The sequence below is a fragment of the Pipistrellus hanaki genome (assembly GCF_964339955.1).
Source record: "Pipistrellus hanaki genome assembly, chromosome: 7".
Taxonomy (NCBI): Eukaryota; Metazoa; Chordata; class Mammalia; order Chiroptera; family Vespertilionidae; genus Pipistrellus; species Pipistrellus hanaki.
The window spans coordinates 2,453,245-2,459,306 of NC_140509.1; positions in this window are offsets into that span (position 1 = coordinate 2,453,245).

The window sequence follows — 6,062 nt, forward strand, 5'->3', positions numbered from 1 at the left end:
GCCATGAGCAGGTTTCTTGGGGTTTTGGTAAAATCTCCTCCTGCCGTCCCATTTTCTTTCTTCCTCCTCCTCGTCCTCCTCCTGACCCCCTCCCCTCTGTGCGCTGCCCGGCAGGTGCTGTGTCCTGGCCAGGCCTGCGGGCACCGGGGTGTCTGAGCTCGGCAGATCTGCCCGAGGCTGCGTCTGGACCTGGTCTGACCCGCGGCACAGGCGCCGGGCGGGCCTGAGCTCCCCGCAGCACTCCGCTGTGACCCCTACGGGGGTGTGCACAGGGTGATGCAGAGTTTGTACCAATGTTAAAAAGTATCGATGCCCGGGTTTTTAGAACATATTTAATAACATCCAGCAGCAGTCGTAACAAGTGCCTGACGTTTCTGTGGCGGCGGGCTGTGCAGACAGCTGTGTCCGTCAGGGACAGTCCGCGGGGTTTGCTCACTCACGTGGAGCAGGTGCTGCGTTTCACTAGAGGTTAAACAGGCCTGTCCTCTTCCAGCCCCTATTCCGCCCCCCCCCCCCCCCAAGTCCCGCTGGAGAGGCTCGCCCGGACGAGGCTGGTCAAGTGTGCGAGCCGCCCAGTGGGGGTCGTGCTGGAGCCAGAAGCAAGAGCCTAACGGCTTCGGGCTCCGAAGGGTGATCCATCACCAGCAGAGCAGTTAACGGGAAGGTCAGACTTGGCTGGAGAGGGAAAACCAGTTGCAAGTACTAGCAAGGCAGCACGCCTCAATGGCGTTCTCGTGAATATGGACCCGGGACACGGTGGCTGCTCACACAGGAGCCAGTGGCGTGCGGCGTGGAGACCGGTCCGCTCCGGTGGGACCTGGGCCTCGGGGGCCAGGATGCGACAGAGGAGGAGCTGAGCTGGGGTGAGGGGCGGGCGGGCGGCCGCTGCGCTGAGCCTGGAGCTGTAGACAGCGGTTTTCTTCCTTCCCATCCTGTGGCACACTAATTGTAGAATTCGGTGGCACACTAAAGAAATCAGTTTTTGCTCACCTGGCCAAAAATCTCATTCACACTGGATGGCTATTGTGTTGGATGCAATGTTATTTATTTATTTATTTTTGAGAGAGGGAGAGAGAGAGAGGGGCTGACTGTGGTTCCCTTATCGGCATGCATTGGCTGGCTGTTCCTGTGCCCTGACCCGGGTTGAACTGCAGCCTCCACGTGAGGACGGCGCTCCGGGCGGAGCTCCGGGCCAGGCTGTGCGCCCACTGTGGGTCCGCGGGAAAGGCCATGCCCCGGCCAAGTGTCAGGTGTCCCCTCCTAACAGCCTCGCGGCACACGGAGCCCAGTGCGCCTCCGTCTCGGAGTGTCCTGGCCCGTTCCCCGATGAACGGCAGCCGCACCGCTCAGCGCACAGCCGGCACCTGGCTCCCGCCGCGCCCTCCCAGCCCGGACCACGGAGCCCTGTGCACAGGCTCCCAGCTTCCCCTCCCGCCCTCCATCCCGCACGGTCCCTCCTGCCGGACAAGGACAGGGTCCCGCGGGATCCGTGCCTGCTCCTCCTCTGGGCCCTGGCCTCTCAGCTCCCCCTGGGCCTCTCGCCCTCCTATGGCATGGCCTTCAGAGCACGTGTCCCCCACCTGGGACACAGCACCCCTCTGTCTGCCTGGGGGCGTCTGCTTGGCCCTCAGCAGACACCCGACCTGCAGGAGCTCACGTTCCCTCTTGATGCACTCTTCTTTCAGCACTTACGACAGGTGTGATTCTAATGGGTGCTTTTAAGGAACAGACTCCTCTCCTGTGTGCATGCACCATGCTCCTTACATATCACATCTCACTTAACCCTCCCTGCAGAGGAACTAGCTAACTGCCCCACCGCACAGGGAAGAGTCCGCAGGTGAAGGCACTGGCCCAACGCGGCACAGCTGCAGGGGGGGACAGCTGCAGAGGGGACACAGCTGCAGGGGGGATGCAGATGCAGGGGGGACGCAGATGCAGAGGGGACTCAGCTGCAGGGGGGACACAGCTGCAGGGGGACGCAGATGCGGAGGGGATGCAGATGCAGAGGGGACGCAGATGCAGGGGGGACGCAGATGCAGGGGGGACTCAGATGCAGAGGAGATGCAGATGCAGAGGGGACGCAGATGCAGAGGGGACGCAGATGCAGAGGGGACGCAGATGCAGGGGGGACGCAGATGCAGAGGAGATGCAGATGCAGAGGGGACGCAGATGCAGAGGAGACGCAGATGCAGGGGAGACGCAGATGCAGGGGGGACGCAGATGCAGAGGGGACGCAGCCGCAGAGGGGACGCAGATGCAGAGGGGACGCAGATGCAGAGGGGACGCAGCCGCAGAGGGGACGCAGATGCAGGGGGGACGCAGATGCAGAGGGGACGCAGATGCAGAGGGGACGCAGCCGCAGAGGGGACGCAGATGCAGAGGGGACGCAGATGCAGAGGGGACGCAGCCGCAGAGGGGACGCAGATGCAGAGGGGACGCAGATGCAGAGGGGACGCAGATGCAGGGGGGACGCAGATGCAGGGGGGACGCAGATGCAGAGGGGACGCAGATGCAGAGGGGACGCAGATGCAGAGGGGACGCAGATGCAGAGGGGACGCAGCCGCAGAGGGGACGCAGATGCAGAGGGGACGCAGATGCAGAGGGGACGCAGATGCAGAGGGGACGCAGATGCAGAGGGGACGCAGCCGCAGAGGGGACGCAGATGCAGAGGGGACGCAGATGCAGAGGGGACGCAGATGCAGAGGGGACGCAGATGCAGAGGGGACGCAGCCGCAGAGGGGACGCAGATGCAGAGGGGACGCAGCCGCAGAGGGGACGCAGATGCAGAGGGGACGCAGATGCAGGGGGGATGCAGATGCAGAGGGGACGCAGATGCAGGGGGGACGCAGATGCAGGGGGGACTCAGATGCAGGGGGGATGCAGATGCAGAGGGGACGCAGATGCAGGGGGGACGCAGATGCAGAGGGGACGCAGATGCAGAGGGGACGCAGATGCAGGGGGGACACAGATACGGAGGGGATGCCGATGCAGGGGGGATGCAGATGCAGAGGGGACTCAGATGCAGGGGGGATGCAGATGCAGAGGGGACGCAGATGCAGGGGGGACGCAGATGCAGGGGGGACACAGATACGGAGGGGACGCAGATGCAGAGGGGACGCAGATGCAGAGGGGACTCAGATGCAGGGGGGACACAGATACGGAGGGGACGCAGATGCAGAGGGGACGCAGATGCAGAGGGGACGCAGATGCAGAGGGGACGCAGCCGCAGAGGGCAGTGCTGCTGAGAAGCAGACTCTGGGCTCCTGGATCTCGGCTTGGTCTCCAGGACACTGCCTGAGAAGGCGCTGCTCACTCTACATCTTAGGCATGCGGGACGTTTGGGCCGGACACCCGGTGTTCCCTGGACAGGATGGCTCCCCGGATTCTCTGTCCGTCAGAGTCACAGGGTGAGTCCGAAGACGAAGGTGGAATGACAAAGGTGGGAATTTACTGAAGAGCAAGCACGACTCCCAGGTGGGGAGGAGGAAGCCTCCGAGTTCCTTCCGGTTATAAAGGCTGCAGCTTTTGTGCCTTGCTTTCCTCTCTGACTGGCCACTATTCCCATTTGATGTGGTCACTATAGCAACTCCTGAGCTCAAAGGTTAAACCTCACATGGGATATGTGAGGCCCTCCTCTAGTTTGTAAATATAGACTTTTGGTTACTCCCAGTTCCCTTGTTTTATGGGAATGTATCTTTTGCAGTTCTGTAGCCCCGTGTTACTTCCATGGACCCCTTAATTTAAAAAATTCCCTACACCTGCTGAAACCAGTTTGGCTCAATGGATAGAGCGTTGGCCTGCGGACTGAAAGGTCCTGGGTTCGATTCCGGTCAAGGGCATGTACATTGGTTGCAGGCACATTCCCGGTGGGGAGTGTGCAGGAGGCAGCTGGTCGATGTATCTCTCTCATTGATGTTTCTAGCTTTCTATCCCTCTCCCTTCCTTTCTGTGAAATATCAATAAAAAAAATATATATATAAAAAATTCCCTACACCTGCCTTTTTCACCCCCAAATTCCTATTTCAACAGCGAGTTTGGAGCACAGGCTGGATAGCCCTAAACCAGGCGCCTTCTACAATCAGCTCTAGGGGCCCAGGCTGACTGCTCCGAAGGCCAGTTCCAGGAACTGCTCACTTCCTGCAGGAGCACGTGCCCCCGAGCAGGACACGCGAGGAGGAGCCGGTTCTCCCGCGCTGGTCAGCAGGTAGCCACTGCTGAGCACCGAGACGGGCAAGTGTGCCTGAGAACTAAGTGTCAGTGTCTGCGCTGAAGGAAATAGCTACAGGTGGCTAGCAGGCCGAGCCTCAGAGCTCTCCTCACATGTGGCCTGGCCTGCCCGCCCCACCGTCTCTCTCGCACAGCACGAAGCATAGGCCCCAGCGGAGTCTTACTCACGCGGGGCAGCTTCCACAAAGGTGGCACAGGGCATGGCGTTTTGTACTCTGCTTTCCTCTCCCTCCTGATGAGTGGTGCGGAGCGCGAGGCGGCCGCTGTGCCTCCTCCCCCGAGGGCCGCCCCGTGTTCTTCACGCGGCAAAGAGCCACCTCACAGCCAGTCCCAGCGACGACGCCTGGGCTGTTCCCGTTGGTTTCATAACACGACAGACACACTTCCAGAAACATCTTTGCATGTATAGCTCTGTACCCAGGTGGTAGAATTTTAGTATGAAACATTCTTAAAGGGGGCGGGGCGGGGGTTGCTAAATTGTCCTTAAAAAAGCATGCCTACGTCAACCTTCAATGAAAGTGCATAAGTACGCTTTCCAACATCGAGGTGGACAGTTCTTTTTTTTTTTTTTTTTTTTTAATATATTTTATTGATTATTTTACAGAGAGGAAGAGAGAGGGATAGAGAGTTAGAAACGTCGATGAGAGAGAAACATCGACCAGATGCCTCTTGCACACCCCCTACTGGGGATGTGCCCGCAACCCAGGTACATGCCCTTGACCGGAATCAAACCTGGGACCCTTCAGTCCACAGACTGACGCTCTACCACTGAGCCAAACCGGTTTCGGCAAGGTGGACAGTTCTTAATGCTTTTTAAATTGATGTTATTGTTTCTTTGGTTTACTTGTTTCTGAATTACGAGTAAAGTTGAGAGGTTTGCCCTTATATTTCTTCAGTTTCTGCTTGTTATTTCTCTTGTCAGTCTTTCTGCTATGTTGTTTCTTTTTCTTATTGCTTTAGAAGAGCCCTTTGTATTTTGTCCATTTTATCAAACACTTCTTCCCAGACTGTAACTTGTCTGTTAACTTAGCATTTGCATAGAGAAGCCTTGTTAATTTTATGGCTTCTTTGAGGACTTTAAACATTAATTGCTAAAGAAGAAACAACAAAGCAGACATGACGAAGTTACGCAGTCAGCCCTGGTCCAGGGTGAATACCAGGTGTACTGGTTAATAATTCGGATTTTTTCCAATAGCTGGAGTTACACATATGTTGATATATATAAGATTTGACATGTATTGGTAGCAAGCTTCAAAACTTCATATATCAAATTTGCTGAAGGTGTTAACATTATAGATATTTTTACACTTAAAAATGTTGAATTTCGTTTTTAAAAAAAGAGCATTTGCAGGAAGTTTTAATTCATTATTTTGAAGAAAAAGTTATCAAATATTTCGGGAAGCTTATGGTGAACATGCTCCCTCTCAAGATACTTGAGAACGCTGGCCTAAACACTTTAAAAGTGATGACTTTGACATGAAAGACAACGAACGACTAGGTCAACTGAAAAAGTTTGAAGAACAACAATTACAAGCATTATTGGATGAAGATGCATGTCAAAATCAAAAGCAACTTGCAGAAAGATTAAACATTGCTCAGCAAACAATTTCAGATCCTTTACAAGCAATGGGAAAGATTTTAAAGGAAGGAAAGTGGGTGCCACATTAACTGAAGGAAAGACAAATGGAAAACCGAAAAGTCATCAGCAAAATGTTGCTTCAATGGCATGAAAGAAAAAGTCTTCTTTGCATCGAATTGTGACTGGCGATTGAAAGTGAATTTATTTTGAGAATCCCAAAGGCACAAAATAGTGGGTTGATCCACGTCAACCATCA